Source organism: Dipodomys merriami, unplaced genomic scaffold (genome assembly GCF_024711535.1).
Source record: "Dipodomys merriami isolate MVZ:Mamm:240054 unplaced genomic scaffold, mDipMer1.0.p SCAF_525, whole genome shotgun sequence".
Classification (NCBI taxonomy): Eukaryota; Metazoa; Chordata; class Mammalia; order Rodentia; family Heteromyidae; genus Dipodomys; species Dipodomys merriami.
Genome location: NW_027206097.1, coordinates 612,399 through 637,220, shown reverse-complemented (window position 1 = coordinate 637,220; position 24,822 = coordinate 612,399). Strand labels below are relative to the sequence as shown.

The 24,822-nt window shown below is 47.9% G+C and overlaps 1 protein-coding gene across 2 annotated transcripts in view; it reads right to left on the bottom strand.

The window, feature by feature from the left end:
• Positions 1-24,822, bottom strand: part of LOC138811416 (protein Jade-1) — a 114,537-nt gene that overhangs the window by 57,765 nt on the left and 31,950 nt on the right. The window contains exon 1 of one of the 2 annotated variants that reach the window (XM_069999169.1): positions 2,213-2,253. The exons of the other annotated variant lie outside the window; for it this stretch is intronic. The gene's annotated coding sequence lies outside the window, so the exon portion shown is untranslated. Of the gene's footprint in view, positions 1-2,212; positions 2,254-24,822 lie in introns of those variants that run through there. 2 annotated transcript variants of the gene reach the window in all.

Here is a 24,822-nt window from a genome sequence, read left to right as displayed (position 1 = left end):
CAACAAAAAAGCAAACCAAACAAACCATGTCACATTCTGCCACTATTCATGAATCCTCAAAACCAGAAACCATGTCAGTTAGTCCTTCCCCTAAGAGGGCTTGGACCTGTGCAGCCTCTTCTTGGAGCATTCATAGATCAAGAGTTCACACCTCCCTGCTCCTCTTTCCTGGCTCTGTGTTCAATGTTCCAATATTGGTCAATCTTTGGTCTTTATTGGAGATACTGTAAGTGCTTTCCTCCATCTGGACACCTGCTCCTGGTGGATGGGCAGCTGGTCTGTACATATCTCTGTAGCACTCTTTGTTAAATCACATTCCTCCTCCTCCTCCTCCTCTTCCTCCAGTGAGCCTCCAGTCAACAAGATGCCAGCTTTTCCAGTGGGAGTGAATGCGGAACATGTAATTCAGCATACTTTAGTCCCAATGTGAGCAAGGCTCTGCCACTGCCCAGTCTTAGAACAGACTTCAAGCAGACGCTGCCGACAGTGGGGTAGAGCCCCCGCTTGGTGCCAGGGCAGGGGGGAGGCCTCCAACTTGGGTGCCAAGGGAGGAGGAAGGTCCCACCCCCGTGTAGGGCTAGGCTGCCATTGGAGAGGGGTGTCTACACCCTGTTCTTCCACGCCGAGCACCCATATGTCCAGGACCTCACAGGCCTCCATGTCCTTGCTTAATGCAGTCACAATCAGTCTTGGTCTGTGGTCCTTAGGGTCCCTGGGCCGTGGAAGAGTTGATACAGAAAGGCCAAGACACAGCGCCAGGATTCTCGGAGGGGAGAGCCTGCCATGCTGGTACTAAGGCAGCGTACCCTGTGACCCACCCAGGGCAGAGCGAGGGCAGGGGCAGAGGAGGGGGTCCCCACAGGAGTGAGGAGGGGCCCCAGGCTTGTTCTGGACAGTCTCTCCCCACCCACCCCTCCTGACCTGCCGCTGAGTACACAGGCATAGTCAGCGTGAACTCTGCGTTACAACGCTGTCCAAGGTCACTGGCTTTAAGAATTAATATGTGACTTGGCAAAATCAAAACCCAAAGGGGTAAATTTGTAAATGCAACACAAATGCTATAGATATAGTTAACTCTGAACAATCTTCTTAAGGAGACTTCTGATTGATGTTTGGTCACATTTACAAATTTCTTTAATTAACCTACTTTAAATATTTTAGCTGCATTTATCAATTTAATACACTCATTTTTTGTTAAGTACCTCAGTTGTCTGGCTGACAAAACATCCTTTCCAATTACTTAAGTAATTCATATATACCAAATAAATTAATCCTATAAATATGCTAATCTTAAGTTATTTTAAATGTCTAATGGTGAATTTACATTTTGAAATAGTTCCACTTAAAAATCACAAATGTAAATCAATTGCTTAGATTACATATTTTAAATGACTGCTACACATCTAATATATTATTCTAATAGGCTATGTTCTCTTAAACATGATAAATAAAGCACTAAATATACAGATTTCTTTACACAAAATACTAATACAATGTGTGTGATTTCCTTAAATATTTCTGTATTTAATTGTAAACTTTCCCAATGTTTAAAAAATTCTTATTGCTCTACAAAATAGCTTATTAATGCTGGATGCCCAGTTAAGACAGCAAAAAGCAGAAACTGAAGGTATGGTTCAAGTAGTAGAGCACCAACCTTGAGCAAAAAAGCTAAGAACCAAAAGGCCCTGAGTGCACTTACACACACACACACACACACACACACACACACACTCTCTCTCTCTCTTCATTTTCTCAGCATCTCTTCCACACATCTCTTCCAAACTGGCTGAGTCCCTTGTTCAGTATGGAACCACAAACACTCAAGGAAACTTTGCTCACAGCACCAACATAGGATAAACACTTTTCTTTTTTTGTTTTTTGTTTTGTTTTGGAGACAGAGTTTTACTTTGAATCCCAGGCTGGTCTTGAACTAATGACCCTCCTGCCCCAGCATCGCCAGTGCTGGAATTACAAGTCTGTGAACAATCGCTCCTGCCCCCTTTATACTTACTGTGTTGCAAAGTTCAAGGGCTTTATACTTACTGTGTTGCAAAGTTCAAGGCCGAACAAAGGAGCTGCCAGAGGAGCCCTGTTCTCCCCCTCGCCCCTCCCCCTCAGCCTCCCCACAACTCCCCTTGGTCCCTCCCCATTGTCCCTCCCTGGGCAGACACTTCTATACCCAACCTGGCCAGGCTTGTAAGATCACACTCACCTCCCGCGCTGGCCTTGCTCCTCTGGGACTGTCTACTCTCCCTCCAGAAAGGATTCCCATGAGAAAGCAGGCCTTGTCCACCTAGCTGGAGCACATGAAGGGTTCACTAAATGTTGTCAACAGTTCCGTGTGTGTGACCTGGGGAAGAAGCCAAGAATCGGAAGACGTCCAGCTCCTTCCACTGCCTGGCATCCGCAGGAGCTAGCTGACATTCAACAATGCAGAAGGTTCTCTGACTTCTTCAGCCCTAGGAATCTGCTTGAGATAGCTGACACTCAAAACAATGAAGACTCTAGTTTGAGGTGGTGAAACCCGGGTACCCGAGCTGGTGTAGGGCTTTGGCTCCGCTGACCGGGTGTATCACCACAGGGGCGATACGCTGACTGTGGTCTGTCTGAGGCTGCAGAGGGCTGGGCACCCAGAGGAGGCGCTGTGAGCAAGTGGGGCTAGGGGAGTCTTAGGGTGCTAGCAGGTTAGGGGCCTGCTGCCAATTCAAAGCAAGAAACTCAGCTTGGTCTGTTCCGTGAAGTCGGAGTTCGATGCGGTGTTCTCTATGTGTTTTCTCCTGGTGAGCAGGGCAATATGGTAAAACAATGTTTTAAGAAAATTCACAAAGCAAGGGAGGGAGGAAGTACGAGAGTTCTGAAGCGTTCCCTATGTGCTAGATGGAGTTAGGCATGTTGGGCATTTACTTACTTATTGCAACCTTATGTGAGGTAAATATAATTAACTTACAGTTAGGGAAATTGATCGGAGCTTAGAGGAAACTTTTCTTTCAAACAGAAAAGAAAAATAACTGCCATAATTTATAAGGTTGGATAAAAATATACAAGACATAAACACCGAATACACATGTGACATATTAGCAATGGAAAAGCCACCTAACAGAAGACTAACTGATCCAAGATTCAAACTGATCTTGTCAGGCGAGAATACTGACTAAAACCAATCATTAGATATGGTGGACCAGATAAAGCATAAATCCTGCTGTCAGCTACAAAGAAAGAAAGAGAACTGGTTTGGCAGGAACTTGTGTAAATACCATCTCGTGGATTCAGCTGACCTCTAGTCCAACACGAGCCAACAGCCACCACTGGGCATGTGACCACGGCAGCTCAGGCACTTCCTGAGGGTGCTTACCTGACCTGACTTCTGGCTGACAGCTGTTGCGATGGGGTGGGGGGGCAGAAGGGTGCCACTCCACATCCGGAGCAGCGGCCAAACATCCTGCTTCACAAACAGCCTGGTGCCGCGGCTGACCCGGCCCCACCTGCTTCTAACCCTCCAGTGGGGCCTGCCGCCCTGCTGGGATGCCCAGACCATGCCGGAGGGACTGGGAGCCAGGATCTGGGAGGCCCTGGCTAGGCAAAACCACACTGTCCTCCACTTCTTGGAAAACTGAGTACACAAAATGAACATGTCTGACCTAACGCACAGCCCAAGGGCTTGGGGTGCTGGAGGTGTGTGGGTTCCAGTCCTCACCATCTTTAGTGTGTGGCTTGGCCTTTTCACCTGGTTTTCTTCCAATAAACCTTCTTTCAAAATTCCTCTGAGCTTCTGACACGAGATTCTTACTTCAGCAACACCAAGAGCCCGCCGCTGGCCACTGCCGGCATCATTGGAGGTATTTTTAAACATCCTTTTCTCTTTTCATTTCTATCACATCTTTGAAGCAGATCATCATTAATGCTAATAATTTAATCACCTCAACCTACTAAATGTCCTATGCTAACTACAGTATTTAACCCCTGCTCTTAACAGTACTGATGAAAGAGGTGTAATTATTTTCTCTACAGGTAAGAAAATGAAGAGTTAGAGAACCCAGTGGCTGCCTCATGACCAGCTAACGGGGGTGCCCTCTGGTGGGTCCGGCTGAGGGCACACCCGACTGCGGCTCTTCTCCAAAGCAGCCGCCTCCCACTCAGCCTTGGTGCTCCTTGAGCCCCGTCCTCGGTGCTCCGCTCTCTGCACTGACCCTGTTTTCTGGTCTCTGGTCAGCAAGGGCTTCAGCTGTGGGTGAGTTCCACTGCTACTGAGGTTGCTGGCCAGCAGTCCAGCTCTTGACCCTGCCCACCCCTGGCCCTCACCCCTGGGTGAGTGCAGAGTCCCCATAGCTGAGCAGGCCTCTCCCTCTTCACCAGATGACCAGATGCCTTCACACTGGGAAAGCTGAGGGGTGGAGAGGCAAAGCATCACTAATGGGTCATATTTTCTGGGACATCACCACGTCCGCATGGGATGTCTACAGAAGGAGCCATCTTGGGAGTGTGGTGGTGTTCAGGAGCATGAAAGGGGCCTGGACCAGTCTTGGAGGGCTGCTGCTGCGTCATGCCGAGAGTACGGACACAACTTCCCTCCAAGTCTTTCTATGGCTTCGATGCTACCCCGCTGCCTTCCTCATCAGGCTCTTCTCCCTCCTGGCTGCCCCTTACCTTTAGACCTCCACCCTCCTCTCTGTCATCTCTGAGTTGCTTTCATCTTCCCCATCTGCAGGGCTTTGTTTTTTGTTTTTATTTTATCTACGTTTTTGTCTGTTTGGCCTTGGAGCCAGAATACTTACTGCAATGAATGGGGTATACACGTGATGGTAGGAACTGAATTGAGGGACCACATGGAGCCTAGCAAAATTAGGAAGCAAACGGCAACACCAAGTTCTAGAACTGGAGGGCAGAGGAAATGGAGATGCCAGGCTTCTGCCAGTGGTGGCCTGCTGAGGCCCCACCTGCTCCTAACTGCGACCGGACACCGTCCTCACATCTCTGGCTGACTGTCCCACTCAGTAAGAGGACAGGGCCAACTCCACATGGCCTGGGCCAACCAAAGGCCTTGCTGCAATGGACAAGCCCAGGGGCTCTGGCTACGTCCCCACTGCTTGAAGAGTCTTCTTGGCCAAGGTGGTCCACCTGTCATCTTAGCTACTCAGAAGGCAGATAGCCTGAGCAAAACCCGGAGAGCCTATCGAAGAACACAAAGCCAAAGGGACTTGGGACACGGCCCAGGTGGGAGCACCCTCCCCATCCTGAGTGCCTCAGTGCCGCTGTTGTTGTGCCTGTGCATGCATGTGCTGCGGCCTTGCACATGCTGGGTAAGTGCTCCCTCTCCCTCTGGGCTACCTTTTGGCCGTGCTTGCTCAGCCAGTCTCTGCAGGAAGCAGCCTCTGGGCCAGGCCATTTACCTGTCCCTCTGTGGTGACTGCAGTGTGCCTTCTATCATGGTGGTCATCTGAAGGCCGGGCAGTTTCCACTGGACAACGAGCCCTTTGAGCACTGGCGGGGGGGAGGGGGAGGACTCTGGTGCTGTTCCAACCCAGCACCATATCTGATTACAGCGTTGGGAGCCATTCCGGGTTCTTGGAAGACGTTTCCTGAACATCTCAGTTAATGAGCCAGCTCTAAGACAGTGGGATCTGGGGACATGTCCCCCTTCTGTGGCGTTTGCTTTCCTCTCTGTGTATCCAACAAGAAGGCCTGGGCTATTCCGGGCCATCCTCTTCAAACCTCCTTTCCAGCTTCCTCCTGTAGCTGAGAGGAAATGCCACTCTGCTCTCAGTACCATCTGTGCACCTTGGCAAAGGACAACTTATTTCTTTTCACCTGCTTTCTGGAGCCCCAGCCTCACATTTCACTCCAAGCTGGGGGTTTCTTCCCACTTCTTATTATACTAGAGAACTTGAATTAATTTTACAGACTGCTTCCTCAGAGAAGCTAGATTTTTTTTTTATTGAAGTACTGGGATTTGAACTTAGGGCTTTGCACTTGCTAGACAGGTACTCTATCACTTGAGCCAGGTCTCCAGCCCTAGAAATCATTTTTCCCTGTCTGGTCAGGTTTATGTCTGTACCTTTCTATGCAGAGTTCCGTGTTGCTCCCTGTGAATAAAATCCGACTCTGCAAGGTCTCCTTTGACTTGGCACAGTGTTTTCGGGGCTCATGCATGTTGTACTGCGTGAGTGCTTCCTGCCTGTGGTCAGTCCCAACCACTGAACCTGAGGACCAGACCAACCTGAGGAGAGTCTCACCTGACCCTGCTCCTGACTGCCAAGCCTCAGAGACCTAAGCAGCAGCTGTCTGAGGATACAGAAATAGAAAACACCACCTCAGTGACAACAGTGTGTGGCCACGCAGCAGGGTTCACCAGGAAACCATCACAGACTTTTCTTCCTCCAGTTCCGGTGGTCCAAGCAGTCACAGGCACTGTGCTCAGACCTGGCTGATGACCAGGCCACAGTGGCCCGGGGCGAATTCACTCAGGACTCAGGATCTGAGCAGCCGTCACTGGGGACTGGTTAGAAAGGCAAAGGCCCCAGCCCAGATGTGGGGATCAGAAACCTGTGTCCAACCCTGTGTCACTTGGCTGAGGGGTGAAGAGCAGATGGAGAAGAGTGGACTGATGTCTGCACACTGACAATCCAGGCAACGGTGTTCACTGTGCTTTCACTGTCCGTCTTCATTTCCTCTTAGAATGATGTGTTGATAAAAATATAATAAAAATAATAAATCTTAATAAGCTTATTGCTTTTACAAGCTTACAACTAAAACGTCCTGACAGACTTAATGCAGGGAGGGCTGTTTCCACTTCAGGTTGCGAAGATCTTGAGGAAGGCGTTCCCAGAAGATGTCATTTCTACAAAGGTTAGCTCAGATAAAATGAATCCCAGATGCACCCCATCACGCAAGTCCCTGGGGACTGCTCTTCGGAGGATGTTTTTGTCAGCATAGAGACATACCAGGCAACTGGTACCCGACGCCCATACTGAAGAAACGCCAAGATTTCACCTGAGCACACCAGGGACCCCATCTCATCATCGGGGCTGCACTGAATACCTTTCAGATGCTCTGAGGGCTGTCGCTGTCTCCTGGAAAAACACCAGTGGCTAACTCCTCACGCATCTGTACAGATCTGACTTAGGGAGAGGGTCTGAAATCTGCTAGATGGTAAGAGGGAAGAAGGGTTCAGATGAAAGCTATTTTGTCAAAATTTACTACTGAAGCTTTTCTGAGACAGTAACCATTATTTCCTTAGCATCTATTTTCATTTTGTCTTCAATGAATTTAAATTGAACTGAAGAAAATCATCTTAGACACACTGTCATGTTTTCCTTACCGAACCTTACCTTAATTAATGTTAGTTATTATCTAATGCTCTCTGTGTCTCATCTCTCCACTAGATTTCTCTCCCTGAGGACGAACGCCATTTCTTGTTTTGGCAGTCCTGGGGGCTGAAGTCAGGGCTTCACACCTGTAAGACAGGTGCTAGTCCACTTGCGCCAATCAGTGTTTCTCAATTAACATACATCAGTCATGTGGGAGGGGAAATTTCATTGTGACAATGTAGTCACCCCAAATCAAATGGCAAATCATTCTAATGAATTCTACAAAGCGGTTTCATTCTGGTATGTCCACACAGGAACACAATGTGCTTTGATCAAATTCACCACAGCCAGTCCTGAGCCCTCTGGCTTTGGGGCTGGGGTTCTGTCTGTCTCCTTCTTTCTGAGTTTCTTTGAGCTCTTCTGGGGATGCTTTGTCAGCATAGAGACACTACCAGGCAACTGGATGCCCATGCTGAAGAAACACCAAGATTTCACCCTGGGCACACCAGGGATCTTGCTTTTTATTGTGGCATCCTCACAATCTAACAGTATGAGGTTGCATCTGACTTTGTCACGGATGGACCCAAATAGTTTACTTCAAGCCACCACCCACACCTCATTCACTCAATTTTAGTGGCCCAATTCCAATTCCATAGGGAAATCTTCTGACAGGGACCTAGAACAATCTACCAGGAGGAAAAGTTGGGAGGTGTGGAGGACTCCGGTGGCGGGGAAAGCGCTGCTCCAGGAAACCCGAGTGGAGGGACTGCGGGAGGAAATCGCCCCGCCCTGCCACTTCAGTCCTCCTCCCCTGCCCAAGTCAGACGCAAGGGTAACTGCAGTCATAACCTTCCTTCTAAAAGCAGGGCTGACGGCTACGGCTCTGAACCACCTCCTACCTGAGGTTAGTTTTGCTTGCATTTTTCTTTATTTTCTGTTTTTAGTTTTAAAAATGTAGAAGCTGTCTTCTGTAAGGCCAAAGGATGTTTTTATAAGAAGAATAGTTGACAAAGGCCTCCATAAAGCAGATTTACTGTCCTGCCTTTATGGAAACCTCCACACCTGATCCACTTCCTTCTTTTCGTGACCCACTCACAGATGGTCCTTGAGAACCTACTGAGTTCTCAACACTGGAGATGCATGTGCCATGATGCCAGGAGACCGGTGTGGTTTATGTCCTGAGCTCAGACTCTGTTCCGGGTGAGGAGAGACCGACTACAGATGTGTCCACAAATCAACAAGGTGATTTCTGATTACAAGCTGCTGTAGTCAGACAGGTCAGGAGGACCCTGCCTGTGCAGATGCAGTTGTGAGAAGCTGCCAAGTGCTGGTCAGAAGGCCAGGGGTGTGGCCAGAGGCAACGGTGTGACCAAACCAACACAGAGCCTGCACTGCACCCACTTCAGCAAGCATCCCTCGCGTGTGAGGAGTCCCCAGAGCACCGTGCTTAGAGGGGGCTGTCCAAATGAAGAGGGAGGGGGGAAGAATATGGGCAAGAATTCACTGTATATGCTGCAAAATTAAGAAAATTAAAGGAAGGGGTGGGCTGAAGGGGAGAGGAATGATGAAATGGTGACACAGATAAAAATGCATGATAGTCGTAAACTGCTTTGTTAAATGTCAAAAAAAGTTCAACATGTTTCCTAAAAAGTTAGGAAAAGTGAGGAGAGGGAGGGTGGGTAATGGGGTGAGAATGTTGAAAGGGGTGACATTGAGCAAGACGCATATGTATTCAACTGCTTTGTTGAATGACGACTCCTCTGTACAACCACATCGATATGTATGCGTGCGCACACGCACGCGCGTGTGTGTGTATAGATAGATATAGATATATATTTTTTACACAGACGGAGTGCGCTGTTCTGCTGTCCACAGCGACGGGCTGTACCTGTGTCCTGGGCTGCAAGGGGCCAGGACAGAATAGCACACTGGGTCTTCACCGTCTATGAGAGTTCAGGCATAATGGAGAGTCCTGGAATCACTTTAGTTTACCATACAGGGCATCTGTCTTAACAGTTCTCTAAAAGCAGCTCTTGGTCTCCCTGAGTCCTGCAGGTACTTGTTTTAGACGTCTACATTCACAGTTTCTCTTACTGTTCTAGCTTCAGGAATCAAAACATCCAAGACTACATTTTGATTCTTTTTCTTCAAAGTTATTTTTTTGTGGGTTATTCAGCATCTCAAATTATGCTAAGCAGTTGTCTGTTACTTTGGATCCACAGGTTCTGTTCATGGCTACTGCCCATAACCTAGTACTGCTCTTTCAATTACTGTCCAATGGTGCTTGTGTTAACAGCCCAGATCTCCAATGTGGTCCATATGCACTCCCTTGTGCACAAGAAGTCCCCGCTGTCCTCCACTGTGACACCAAGTCCCCGCTGTCCTCCACTGTGACACCAAGTCCCCGCTGTCCTCCAGTGTGACACCAAGTCCCCGCTGTCCTCCACTGTGACACCAAGTCCCCGCTGTCCTCCGCTGTGACACCAAGTCCCCGCTGTCCTCCGCTGTGACACCAAGTCCCCGCTGCCCTCCAGTGTGACACCAAGTCCCCGCTGTCCTCCAGTGTGACACCAAGTCCCCGCTGTCCTCCAGTGTGACACCAAGTCCCCGCTGTCCTCCGCTGTGACACCAAGTCCCCGCTGTCCTCCGCTGTGACACCAAGTCCCCGCTGTCCTCCAGTGTGACACCAAGTCCCCGCTGTCCTCCACTGTGACACCAAGTCCCCGCTGTCCTCCAGTGTGACACCAAGTCCCCGCTGCCCTCCAGTGTGACACCAAGTCCCCGCTGTCCTCCGCTGTGACACCAAGTCCCCGCTGTCCTCCAGTGTGACACCAAGTCCCCGCTGCCCTCCAGTGTGACACCAAGTCCCCGCTGCCCTCCAGTGTGACACCAAGTCCCCGCTGTCCTCCAGTGTGACACCAAGTCCCCGCTGTCCTCTGCTGTGACACCAAGTCCCCGCTGTCCTCCAGTGTGACACCAAGTCCCCGCTGTCCTCCAGTGTGACACCAAGTCCCCGCTGTCCTCCAGTGTGACACCAAGTCCCCGCTGTCCTCCAGTGTGACACCAAGTCCCCGCTGTCCTCCGCTGTGACACCAAGTCCCCGCTGTCCTCCAGTGTGACACCAAGCCCCCGCTGTCCTCCACTGTGACACCAAGTCCCCGCTGTCCTCCAGTGTGACACCAAGTCCCCGCTGTCCTCCGCTGTGACACCAAGTCCCCGCTGTCCTCCAGTGACACCAAGTCCTCGCTGTCCTCCAGTGTGACACCAAGTCCCCGCTGCCCTCCAGTGACACCAAGTCCCCGCTGTCCTCCACTGTGACACCAAGTCCCCGCTGTCCTCCACTGTGACACCAAGTCCCCGCTGTCCTCCAGTGTGACACCAAGTCCTCGCTGTCCTCTGCTGTGACACCAAGTCCCCGCTGTCCTCCAGTGTGACACCAAGTCCCCGCTGTCCTCCGCTGTGACACCAAGTCCCCGCTGCCCTCCAGTGTGACACCAAGTCCCCGCTGTCCTCCACTGTGACACCAAGTCCCCGCTGTCCTCCAGTGTGACACCAAGTCCCCGCTGTCCTCCAGTGACACCAAGTCCTCGCTGTCCTCCGCTGTGACACCAAGTCCCCGCTGTCCTCCAGTGTGACACCAAGTCCTCGCTGTCCACTGCGGCTGCCCACGTGCAGCATTCAGTCAGGAACTCTGAAGGTAATGAGGTCAATAGGAAAATTAAAGATGAAAACATGCCTAGGTAGTGTCAGGGAACCTGTTCCACTGTGAAAGGCTGCACCTCAAAGCACAAGGGGATGTAGTATGTTCTGTAAAGCAGTGTTTATAATCCACTGAGCTTTCAAAATAGCTCTCTTTCCTATTAAGCCTGCATTGAGAAGTGGGTTTAATTTGCCAGAGTACTTTTTTTTTTTTGCGATAATTACAGGACTTGCAGATTAGTATGAGTAAAATAGCAAGATTCTGTAGCTAATAAAAATACACAGAACAAAATTGTAACACTCAGCTGCTTCAAGATTTCTCAGGAGAAAATATTAAACACTCCTGGTAGGCCCAAGAGTCTGAGTCCAAGCTAACACATCAATATGCACACAGGAAAAAAGATGTTTTCAAGTCACACACCGCCCAATACTGCATCAGAAAAGACACCGACGCCATCCTAAGGAACGGACCCAGCCATCACTGATCGCCTCCCAGAGCGCAGTCTCCTGACCCTGTGGGTCTGGGGAACTCCACTGCCACACGGGCATCCCCAAGAACTTCACTGTCCACTCATGTGTCCCCGTCTTTACCAAGGCTTTACAGCACACACTAACACCTCTGTACTCTGGATTTTAAAAATTAGCTCTGCCTACTCACATCATATGTTTACCAAATACCTAAAAAATCTAGCTGGCATCTTTTTTAATTGTACTGTGTTTATAGATAGAAAGGATGGACAGATTTACAATGATTTTCTTAACTCTTTTCCTAACATACTGACTTACTAAAGGAAATTGAGCCAGAATCTGGCCTGTCCATGTTATTTATCTGTCTATTAACATGTTTGAATCTAATTAAACAGTCATAAAAGTAGATAGGCCACATCCACAAATCAGCCAACGACAAATGCTGGAGGGGATGTGGAGAACGAGGAATGCTATTACACTGCTGGTGGGAATGTACACTTATACAACCACTTTGGAAAGCAGTCTGGAGGGTCCTTAGAAAGCTAAAGATTGACCTCCCTTACGACCCAGTCATACCACTTCTAGGCATCTACCCTGAACAACAGGAACCAATATACAAGGACACGTGCACCTCCATGTTTATTGCAGCACTGTTCGCAATAGCTAGGATATGGAAACAACCTAGATGCCCCACCACAGATGAATGGATCCAAAAATTGTGGTATCTATACACAATGGAATATTATGCAGCCATTAGAAATGACAAAAGAATGGCATTTGCAGGGAAATGGATGGAGCTAGAAGGAATCATGTTGAGCGAGGTAAGCCAAGAATGAAGAGACAAACGGTACATGGTCTCCCTGATAAGTGGATGCTAAATCCAAAATGTTAGGTGATATGACAAAACTAACAGGACTTAAGAAACAAAGAACTCCCACTCATCTGGTTGAACCACTACCAAATATCCCCATGCTGCTGATCACATATATGGTATATAACATGTGAGCACCATTATATATTACAGACTGTGATAGACAATTTGCTCCAGGAAAGTTAGAATGAACTTGTGACTTTAAATGAGCATCATTATTCCACAATACTGTGAATTTCCGGAAATTATGTAATCACTTAATCACAATCAAAAAAAAAAAAAAAAGAACCTCGGGGAAGGGAGGGAGAGAGGGGATGGTAGGGGGAAAACAATGGAGGGGGTAACAATGTTCAAGAGGAAGTGGAAGTGTACTTATTACCTCACTCATGTAACTGTAACCCTCTATATAGCATCTTTACAATAAAAAAAAATCACACACAAAAAAAGTAGATAGGACTGGTTGCAAAATACTAAGCAGGTGACAAAAAAAATCAAAAGTCAGAGCCAAAGAGCTATTTATTAGTTAAATTCCATAATAAAAGAGAAATGTGAACCATATATTTAGGGGTTTACATTTAAACAGTCAACATGGAGCAGACAAGCATGCATAACAAATTTATCACTAATCAGTGAATAGAATAGTATGTTTGTAGCATACAAAAGTTCAGAGTAAGGGTTGGGAAGGTGGCTCAGTGGTAGAGCTCTTGCCTTGCATGCCTGAGGCCCTGGGTTCGATTCCTCAGCACCACATAAGCAAAAAGAAAAAAGCCGGAAGTGGCGCTGTGGCTCAAGTGGTAGAGCGCTAGCCTTGAGCTGAAGAGCTGAGGGACAGCGCCCAGGCCCCACGACCGGACCCCCCCCCAAAACAAAAAACTTTCAGAATATCTATGAAAGAGAATTAGAAGACATATATCCACAAAATATTTTCATTTTTTGACATAATTCAACCTTAAGGAAGAACTTTTTCTTACCAATATAGGGTTTAACAGAGAAAGAGACATAGAAGAATATCTCAAGCTGTTAACAATGCACCCATCTATTTGAGCAGTGAACCTGAAGAGGGGCCTCCGTCCCCCGCATGTCCCGCAGCAGCACTTCCCAGACTAAAGGAAGAGGTGGGCCTCCGTCCCCCGCATGTCCTGCAGCAGCACTTCCCAGACTAAAGGAAGAGGTGGGCCTCCGTCCCCTGCATGTCCCGCAGCAGCACTTCCCAGACTAAAGGAAGAGGTGGGCCTCCACCCCCCTCCCCCTGCATGTCCCGCAGCAGCACTTCCCAGACTAAAGGAAGAGGTGGGTCTCCCCCCACCCCCCGCATGTCCTGCAGCAGCACTTCCCAGACTAAAGGAAGTCTCCTCATTGTGGAGACCTCAGCTCGTGGCCACACCACCTCTCCACGTCAGGACTCCTTCCTCTTCCCTACCAATGGAAACTTACACCCGAAGTTTAATGATGCATTATTGATCAACAGAGCCTCAGAACTCATCATGACTTAGCTGTCCCAGCAAGTTCATTGCCAGCCATGACAAGATTAGAGACTAGCCCCTGTGCACTTCAGAGAGGGCCAGGAGGAACAGAATGGCTCCGGAGGCTTGGTTCCTGGTTCCTGCTCAATAATCTCAATGCCGTGCAGGTGACTCCTTTCCTGAGAGGTCTCCTTGGTGGAGTTTCACCCTTGCTGCCACCAGCCCAGGTCCATCTACCAAGTCATCATGTGATCTGGGAGTCACCTGAACTGTGTATCACAGCACATTCATGTAGAGAAACGACGTTTTCCTATCAACATTCCTCAAATGTAAATCTTGCATTTTTGTTTTTACAACTAATTGTTACTTCCAGTAGGCTGTTCAGATTTCTTGGTATCTTAGAGTTTAACAGATTCTCTTCTTAATCTTTTAAAGAATTTAGAATCATGTTCTATGTTCTAGAGGGGCTAGGTGCGGCTTGAGCGGTAGAGCGCTTCCTTAGGAAGTATAAAGTCCCGAGTTCAACTTCCATTGCTGCCAAAAAAATGTTTCTTATTGTTGGCATCTCTTTTGGGTCCCCTGTGGTGCCTGCTGCCTAGAGCCTGAAGCCATCGGGTTCCAGAAATATGATAAGGTCCACGCAAAAACTTCACTTTATAGAGATTCTGGAATTCATCTTCCGTCTGAAACCCTGGAAAACTAAACTGTACTTAAAATTTTATTACTGGTGTGAAAACAAATGTCTGTAATCCCATTATTCAGAAGGCTTGACACCAAGGGGTCATGAGTTCAAGGTTAGCCTAAATTGAATAGTGAAACCTTATCTCATAAAAACAAAAAGTTGATTCATGAAGTAAAAATTCTATTTGAAAAATATCCCCAAATATGACAAGTAATTATATGAGCTGCCTTATAGTTAGACAGCTTGCAATCTAATCCTGGGACTGCCAGTGAACAGCTGTGAAACCATACAATAATATTTCGCTCCTCTGTGATTTAGTTTCTCATTTGTAAAACTGGGCTTGAAATGGAGCCACTCCGTAAGTTTGTTAACAAAATACATGTATGTGTATGTGTATTATATGTACACTTCACAGAAAGTGTATATGTACATGTGTGTATGTATATGCATTATATTTCACAGAGAGCAAATACGGTAAAAATATATGTATATATACACACATATGTGGCTTGCACTGGCACCGATACAGAAATCCTGTCTAAATAAATAATCTGGAGGTCTATTTCTGGAGTACTGATTTCCCCTTTTAAGCTTTCCTTCATGTAGTTTTCTCTTTTTAGAACAGTTCTGGGTTGTTACCATCTTTAACTGTGATATTCACACCTGTGTTGGTGCAGCTCAATTTCCCACAAGAAAAAATCAGCTATGATTTTCTCAAAGCTGGTTTTGGCAGGTGACAGAGGTCATTTTCTTTTCCCATTCTATTTCTTGCTCTGAATTCTTTCTTCTCATCTTCAACCAGATGCCATTTAAGGTGATACTAGAGATGAGAAGCAAGTTGGGAGAGGCAAAAAGCAACCTGACTGGTACAGCCCGAAGAGACCTTACTAGCAGAATGAAGGAAGATTCAGACATTCTGCTTAGTGAGTGTGCGGGATGGGAAGAAGAGGTGGTAACCACAGCAGTGCAGCAGACACACTCTGACCGTGCTCCGAGGCCCACCCCCGGCCTGGCCTCGTCCTGGTCCTGGTCCTTACTAGCCAGAGCAGGGCAAGCATAAGCCAGAGAGCCACGGAGGGGGAACGGAGGAGAGATTAAAAACCCAAACCAAGACCTGACAAAGAGGAAGAGGAATGGAATGAGAGAGCTGCAGCTCTAGGGGCAACATGGGAACAAATGAAATGTTTAGGCATTTGTACAGTTACACTTTGAAATATGAAGCCAAAGAACAAAGAAAATATCAGAGGGCAACTGGGAAAATAACTAGATAAAGGTAAAAGGGACAAACCTGGGAAAGACAAAGGAACCTAAATTCATAGCAGTGGTGGGGGGGGAGAGAAAGATATTCTTCCTCTTCTTTTCATTCCTCCTTTCTAAGCTTCCCATCCTCTCGGAAAGCTTCTCACTCAGCTGTGGCCTCCGCCTTCCCGTGTGTGTGTGTGTGTGTGTGTGTGTGTGCGTGTGCGTGTGTGTGTGTGTGTGTGTGTGTGTGTGTGTGTGTGCATGTGCGTGTGCGTGTGTGTGTCACTCACTCATTCAAGGTGCAGCTCCCTCCTACTACACAATGCCAAGTCACATATCACAAGTGTGTCAGAGGCCTTGAGGCTCTTGGCATTATGTCAGGCTGGTCTTCCTTGAGGCGAGAGCTTTGGGCTGTCCCTGCAGCCCCGGGAGTGTGGGCAGGTGGGCAGCACTGAGGTGGCTCAGGTGGGAGCTAAGTGCTCCCGATCACCCAGTGGCTTTGTTTCCCTCTGTGGCAAAAGGGAATCTCTAGCCCCAGACAGCTGTCACAAAGCTGCCAAAGGTTGGGGAAGCCTGAGCCTACCTCGGCCCAGAGGCTCCACGGACAGACCTTCTGTGGTTGGGCAGAGATCAGACCCTGTCTCCTGCTCAACACCAGCTTGCAGAGCGGCTAGATCTGGGAAGCCCACAAGTGAGTGGTCAGGGGAGGAGAGGACTTCCACTGACTACTGGGGCAACTGTTGTTTTCTTCCTTCTTCCTCGCCTTGTATTATTGTTGGCAAACTCAATTTCCTTGCCTTTTCTGTCCCCAGCCCTCTCTCTAGTTTGAAAGCTATGACAGCTGAATTTCATAGTTTCCATTGATTAAAAAACACTGCAAAATTTCTCAAACACAAACTGAGGAAACCAGCGAGTCTGTATCAATAGTTTTGATTCATCTATTCCCCATCAAAGGTGACTCCACCTCTGATTCTTCATTGTTCTGAAGAAATCTGACCATTTGTTCTCCCTGTACGTGGATACTATGAATATAATCACGACAGCGTTATCGGCCAAAATGCTGAACATACTGCACATCGCCAGGCATCCCCTCGGGGCAGCATCTACACATGGCCAGCATCTCACTGCTGCTCCTACGTCACAGAAATGAGGTCCGTGCAGCTCCCCTCCACCACACCTCCCTCGGGCCCTCCATCAGATCCATTTTAATTGAGGAAGCGTGGCTGAGTTTTGTAGATTCCATCCTCAAGGTACTTCGTGAGGAAACCACTCCAGTCCCCCGGTCTGTCCTGTGAAAGGGCAGCTGTGCCAAAAGGCTTCATCAGGCTGCTTTATGGCTTGCAACAAGTCTGTGTAGGTCTTGCACTCCTTGATCCTGAAGCACAAAATGTCCGATCAGTTCTTCTCCAGATGCTATCAGACACTGAGAGCACCCAGAGTTTGTACTTCATTCAGGGTTGCAAGTGGTGATTATTTTCACTGCTTCATTGTCAGTTTGAGTACTTTTGTAGATGAAAATGTCTCCTCACCAAATATTCAGAATACTCATACTAAGATGTAGAGCAGATGGAAGGCTAAGATAAATTCTAAGTTCTGTCTCATAACAAGATTTTAGTCCATTTACCTAGCACCTTTCTTAGAGAGTAAGTTTGTGTGTGGGATCTTACTGCATAAACTAGTGTTTAAGCACACATGGATGGGTCTGGCTTACCCCCTGGTGTGCTGGTGGGCAGCCACAGTCCACATCATGACCATGGGCAGGCACTTCTCCTCATCACCCTCCCAGTCCTTTCTTCTGCCTCCTGGGGCCGACACTCAAGGCAGGTGGGCTTTACTGCTCTTTTTTGGGTCAGTCCTGGGGCTTGACCTCGGGACCTGGGCCCTGTCCCTGAGCTTCTTTTGCTCAAGGCTAGCACTCTACGGAGCCGCAGCACCACTGTTTTTGTCCTGTCAGGACAAATACAATTTGTCTGAAGTCTCATCTGACAAGGAGATACACACCACAGGAAAACCTCAGGGGCTGTGTCTAGAAGTCGTAATAACCCAAGTCTCCAACATCAGTAATGAAGACCATCTTGACTGGCTTGCTGGGTCCCTTGCCTGTCCCTTTCCTCTTCATCTGCTTGCTTGTCATTCTCACCTACCACCATTCAGGTTTGGCTGAATTATTTTTCTGTACAGAACCTTACAGACATCAGCTCACCTTTTTTTGGGGAGGGGGGTCCGGTTGTGGGGCCTGAACTCTGGGCGCTGTTCCTCAGCTCTTCAGCTCAAGGCTAGTGCTCTACCACTTGAGCCACAGCACCACTTCCAGCTTTTTTCTTTTTGCTGAGGAACTGAACCCAGGGCCTCAGGCATGCAAGGCAAGCGCTCTACCACTGAGCCACCTTCCCAGCCCCAAACCTACTTCTTACAAAATCTCTATGACTTTGACACCTGTTGCAAACTACAACATACTGAGGTCCATTGAGAGACTTGAAAAATAGTAAAACAGCTACCCCAAAGGTTTGCTCTACAAACTGTGGTGAGAACACTGTTCACTCTCATCATCAAGGTTTCTTGGGGCCCTAAGCTGGAACCAGTCACATTACTAGGAAAGAACAGACAGCATCTGTAATTTGGTGAAATTGTGAGCTAACAGGACAACATATGAAGGCTGACTTCACCTTTAAATACTTGCTGCTCTTGATATAGGGACGCTTCCTAGAGTTCTTGGAAGCAGACTCAGGAAGAGAAGAGCAAAATGAGAGAGGAGGTTCTTTGACAGCAAAAGACCTATCTGTAGAGTATTTACCACTTAGGCCAGAGGGGAATATAATAGATTTATACTCTCTCTCCTCCCCATCTCTCACTCTCTGGGTTTTATTGCAATACGATAATTAAAACAACAAAGGAAAAAGAAAAACAACCATTGGAAAAAAAGCCATGAACAATGAATCAACTGACAGGCAACTCATCTCCCATAAAGAGATGTTTTCGTCAGTTAAGATGATGATTGGTACTTTGGCTGGGAAAGGGAGGTGGAGGACAGGGGCTATGAGGATATTTGGGAATCACTCTGGAAAATCCTAGATTCAATGACACCTGCTAAACCTCAAGCCTGGTAATTTATACACAACTCATACACAAACACAAACACACTCTGCTACCTTAGAACTCCAGCAAAGAAAGGACAGCTTCGAGCTGAAGAGAAAGCTTGCATTACAAAGACTTCATTACTTTACAAAATATGCACCAAAGGACATCTACTAGTACACTGAGAGCTATTACCATAAATAATTAAAGCTGCACTATTCTTCTCTAAATAAACGTATAAAGTACATTGGGTGACTCAGAGCACTGTGCTTTCCAAACCTACTGCTTTGTTCACTTACAATGCAAGAACCACCCCCAGCCATTAAAATCATATTCCTTGTCCTTCTGTGGCGTTTTGGGAGGCGGATTTGGATGAGGTGCAGAGCTCAGGGTGCAAAGTCCTTTCTTCTCCATGCTTTTCTCTTACTGTAATTATTTGTAAGAAAATGAAAATGTTTATAGACAGTTTTGTGTGAGGGGCTCATGGTAGTGTTATACACAATACTCTGGTGCTGTCCACTAGTCTGAATGGTAAGCAACAGGGCATTTATGATTTGTGTTGGGAGGTTTCCTTCTAGGGTCTTTTCTACTCACAGAGCATACCATGCAGAGCCATTGCAATGGGGTGCCATTTCTCCAAGGTAGCCAAACTCTTGGCAGTGCTTTGTGTGGCTGGGGCTAGGTTGCTTTTGTTTGACCCCAGGACCTCACGCACATCAGACGAGTTCTCTGCAGTCTCTGAGCCCACCCCTCTCAAAAGGCTCGCTGGACACCTACTGACTGCCTGGCTAGCTTCTGAGGAGAAGGCAGTGTTTGCCTCAAGAATGAAGAGCTTCTGGTCTCTAGAGTCCAGAGCCCGCCAGCAGTGGACTCGGTGGTGGACTCAGTGCTGGCTCTCAGTGCTGGCTCTCAGTGCTGGCTCTCAGTGATGGTCTCAGTGGTGGTCTCAGTGGTGGTCTCAGTGGTGGCTCTCAGTGGTGGTCTCAGTGGTGGTCTCAGTGGTGGTCTCAGTGCTGGTCTCAGTGGTGGTCTCAGTGGTGGTCTCAGTGGTGGTCTCAGTGCTGGTCTCAGTGCTGGCTCTCAGTGCTGGCTCTCAGTGATGGACTCAGTGGTGGCTCTCAGTGCTGGCTCTCAGTGATGGACTCAGTGGTGGCTCTCAGTGCTGGCTCTCAGTGATGGACTCAGTGGTGGTCTCAGTGGTGGACTCAGTGGTGGTCTCAGTGGTGGCTCTCAGTGATGGTCTCAGTGGTGGTCTCAGTGCTGGCTCTCAGTGGTGGTCTCAGTGATGGTCTCAGTGGTGGTCTCAGTGATGGTCTCAGTGCTGGCTCTCAGTGCTGGCTCTCAGTGATGGACTCAGTGGTGGTCTCAGTGGTGGTCTCAGTGATGGTCTCAGTGGTGGTCTCAGTGGTGGTCTCAGTGGTGGACTCAGTGGTGGTCTCAGTGCTGGCTCTCAGTGGTGGACTCAGTGGTGGACTCAGTGGTGGACTCAGTGGTGGTCTCAGTGGTGGACTCAGTGGTGGTCTCAGTGGTGGTCTCAATGGTGGTCTCAGTGGTGGTCTCAGTGCTGGTCTCAGTGGTGGACTCAGTGGTGGACTCAGTGGTGGTCTCAGTGGTGGTCTCAGTGGTGGTCTCAGTGGTGGACTCAGTGCTGGTCTCAGTGGTGGTCTCAGTGGTGGTCTCAGTGGTAGACTCAGTGGTGGACTCAGTGGTGGTCTCAGTGGTGGTCTCAATGGTGGTCTCAATGGTGGTCTCAGTGGTGGACTCAGTGGTGGACTCAGTAGTGGACTCAGTGATGGTCTCAGTGGTGGTCTCAGTGATGGTCTCAGTGGTGGTCTCAGTGGTGGTCTCAGTGATGGTCTCAGTGGTGGTCTCAGTGGTGGACTCAGTGGTGGTCTCAGTGGTGGTATCAGTGATGGTCTCAGTGGTGGTCTCAGTGATGGTCTCAGTGGTGGTCTCAGTGGTGGTCTCAGTGATGGTCTCAGTGGTGGTCTCAATGGTGGCTCTCAGTGATGGTCTCAGTGGTGGTCTCAGTGGTGGTCTCAGTGGTGGCTCTCAGTGATGGTCTCAGTGGTGGTCTCAGTGGTGGTCTCAGTGGTGGTCTCAGTGATGGACTCAGTGGTGGTCTCAGTGGTGGTCTCAGTGGTGGCTCTCAGTGGTGGACTCAGTGATGGTCTCAGTGATGGTCTCAGTGGTGGTCTCAGTGGTGGTCTCAGTGGTGGACTCAGTGGTGGTCTCAGTGGTGGTCTCAGTGCTGGCTCTCAGTGGTGGACTCAGTGGTGGACTCAGTGGTGGTCTCAGTGGTGGTCTCAGTGGTGGACTCAGTGGTGGTCTCAGTGGTGGTCTCAATGGTGGTCTCAGTGGTGGTCTCAGTGCTGGTCTCAGTGGTGGACTCAGTGGTGGACTCAGTGGTGGTCTCAGTGGTGGTCTCAGTGCTGGTCTCAGTGCTGGTCTCAGTGGTGGACTCAGTGCTGGTCTCAGTGGTGGTCTCAGTGGTGGTCTCAGTGGTGGACTCAGTGGTGGACTCAGTGGTGGTCTCAGTGGTGGTCTCAATGGTGGTCTCAATGGTGGTCTCAGTGGTGGACTCAGTGGTGGACTCAGTGGTGGACTCAGTGGTGGACTCAGTGATGGTCTCAGTGGTGGTCTCAGTGATGGTCTCAGTGGTGGTCTCAGTGATGGTCTCAGTGGTGGTCTCAGTGGTGGTCTCAGTGGTGGACTCAGTGATGGTCTCAGTGGTGGTATCAGTGATGGTCTCAGTGGTGGACTCAGTGATGGTCTCAGTGGTGGTCTCAGTGGTGGTCTCAGTGGTGGTCTCAGTGATGGTCTCAATGGTGGCTCTCAGTGATGGTCTCAGTGGTGGTCTCAGTGGTGGTCTCAGTGGTGGCTCTCAGTGATGGTCTCAGTGGTGGTCTCAGTGGTGGTCTCAGTGGTGGTCTCAGTGCTGGCTCTCAGTGGTGGACTCAGTGGTGGTCTCAGTGGTGGTCTCAGTGGTGGACTCAGTGGTGGTCTCAGTGGTGGTCTCAGTGGTGGTCTCAGTGGTGGTCTCAGTGCTGGTCTCAGTGGTGGACTCAGTGGTGGACTCAGTGGTGGTCTCAGTGGTGGACTCAGTGGTGGACTCAGTGGTGGTCTCAGTGGTGGTCTCAGTGGTGGTCTCAGTGCTGGTCTCAGTGGTGGACTCAGTGGTGGTCTCAGTGGTGGTCTCAGTGGTGGTCTCAGTGGTGGACTCAGTGGTGGACTCAGTGGTGGTCTCAGTGGTGGTCTCAATGGTGGTCTCAATGGTGGTCTCAGTGGTGGACTCAGTGGTGGACTCAGTGGTGGACTCAGTGGTGGACTCAGTGGTGGTCTCAGTGATGGTCTCAGTGATGGTCTCAGTGGTGGTATCAGTGATGGTCTCAGTGGTGGTATCAGTGATGGTCTCAGTGGTGGTCTCAGTGATGGTCTCAGTGGTGGTCTCAGTGGTATCCTCGGTGATAGCATTCACAGTGTCCTCAGCAGGACAACTCATGACCCTCACACTCCAGATACAGTCATAGGACATCATAAACCAGAAAGGACATCGGAGGTGTAGAACTTACAAAAGCAAGCACGTTAAGGCACAACCTGACCTTCACGCTGGTTCACTGGGGAGTTTCAGGCCTCCCCACCCCCTGCTGCTCTATTCTGGAGAAGTTTCCCCTCCAATGCGTACTCTGTGGAAGTTCTTGGTGATTCTAGCTAGCATCACGACCATACCCCAAGGCTGAGCTGAGGAGGCCCAGGCCAGCTAGAGCCTCATGCCATTTCTTGCTACCCCAGGTAGACAGAGCTGGGACCTCCAAAAGCCTCTTCTCTGTAGCTGCCATCATCTATCTGCCTTAATTCCCCATTAGAGCATGCATACATATTTCCATTTCTTCCATTCTCTCTTTTACAAATAGCCTCGTTTGTTTTAAGATTTTTAATACAAAAACGAACAATAAAACATATACTGTAAAAGCTATAACTTTTATGAAGATTTTAATTAATCCTGAAGATTTCTATTGTTTATTAAAATAAAAACAAAACTTGGCTTGCTGTGTCTGCTGCTGGGCCTCTTCCCTTTGATGAGTTCTCTGCACTTCTTTTATTTTTATTCATTCAAGTTTGGGTTCACTAGGCATCTCCATTACTGATAATACCCAAACTTTGTACTTGATATTCCTGTAGAGGTCCCAATGACTTTGCTAAGGCAGATGCATAAACATTCACATGCATTTATATGCATGTGTGCACACATATGCTAGTTATATACTGCAGAACACCTAGCTGCTCAAAGACTCCAGCTCTCTACACTGCAGGGGAAGAGGTTCTGTAGTCTCCAGTGTCTCCGTTTTGCACAGAAAAAACTTGCTGCAGTGTAATGAAAATCACATGTATAAAAATAAGATACACATAAAATTGATCTAGGCCAAAGGAATACATGCTTCTTGATCTGTTGAACTTGTTCTGAAACAAGCTAAAAATTAGAAAAACTTAATTCTTTCCTGCAGCAGTTAGAATTGTATAAGGATGAACAAATGAATGGATGTGTGTGCATCTGTGTGTGTCCATGTATACTGTGTCCGAGGGCTTGATCTCAGGGGCTTGAGCACTGTCCCTGAGCTTCCTTTGCTCAAAGTTAGAGCTCTATCACTTGAGCAACAGTAACACTTCCAGCTTTTTTAGTGACTGACTAGAGATAAGAGTCTCACAGACTTTGTTGCCCAGACTGGCTTTGAACCACAATCCTCATATCTCAGCCTCCTAAATAGCTAGGTATGAGCCACCAGCACCCAGCTATGATTGGATTTTTAAAATGTGGAACAGATGCATAATTATCAAGTATTATTAACCTATAAACAAGAATGAAATTACATTTCTTACAGGAAAATTATAAAAACTAGAGATTATGCTCAATGAGATAAGCCATGCTCAAATACACAAATGCCATATGTTTCAGGCAGATGTGGAATTCAGGCCTGAAGTTGTAATAATAATCATCATCATAATTATTTATTATGTGGGATGATTGTAAAAGGGGCACTTTTGGGGGAGGAAGAGGGATGAAGTGGGTGATAGGGGGTGACTATGATAAAAGTACATTATGTATGTATAAGAAAATAGCATAATGTTTTCAAAAGCACAGGGAAGGGAGAGGAGTTAGAGTACATTATATGTATGAAAATATCATAATAGAACCCTTTGTACAATTAATTTCGTCTCATTTAAAAAAGAATTGGGCAGGAATAAAAGGGGAAATATAAATAACAATATTAATATAATTCTGATTTACAGTCATAGGAATTTGTTGAAATGCTTCCAAGTATGAATTTTTAATACCATAAAATACACTTTTGAGGTTAACCAATGTCATAAACTCTTGGCTGTAATGTGGCATGGAAAGGTGATTTTCTGAGTGCAGGGAGTCAAATGCCTCCTGATCTGGATTTCCAGGTCTTTTCTTAATGTTGAGAATTTTCTTCTGGTCCACAGGTTTAATATGCCTTTAATCTGCCTCAACATTCAATATAAAAAATGTCTGGCCTTTCAATCATGTCCCAGAGGATTTGTATGTTCCTTCACATTCTTCTATGTTTTTAAATTTTATTAATGTCAATGAGTTGTAAAGGTGCTGCCTTCTGACATGCCAAACTATGCATACAATCATCTCAATCAGAATCCCCTCCTGCCTCTCCTCTGGGTTCCAAGCCATCTCAGCAAGCTTGGCTGTCCTATCTCTACACTTGTCGTAAAGTACTTGGCTCATCTTTCTCCCTCTCCCCTACCGCTGGGACCTCGGCCTAGACAGGGCCTGTTCTACATTCCCATCTTCTAGAGTATACCAACTATTCACAGAGGTTCTCTGTAGTACTACATACACACACACACACACACACACACACACACACACACACACACACACGTGCACAGACTGACAAACCTCGTCACTCTTCTGCATCCTCCCACCACTGATCCAGCCACACTTCTCTTGAGAACACACTGAACCATCCAGCCAGCGATCCT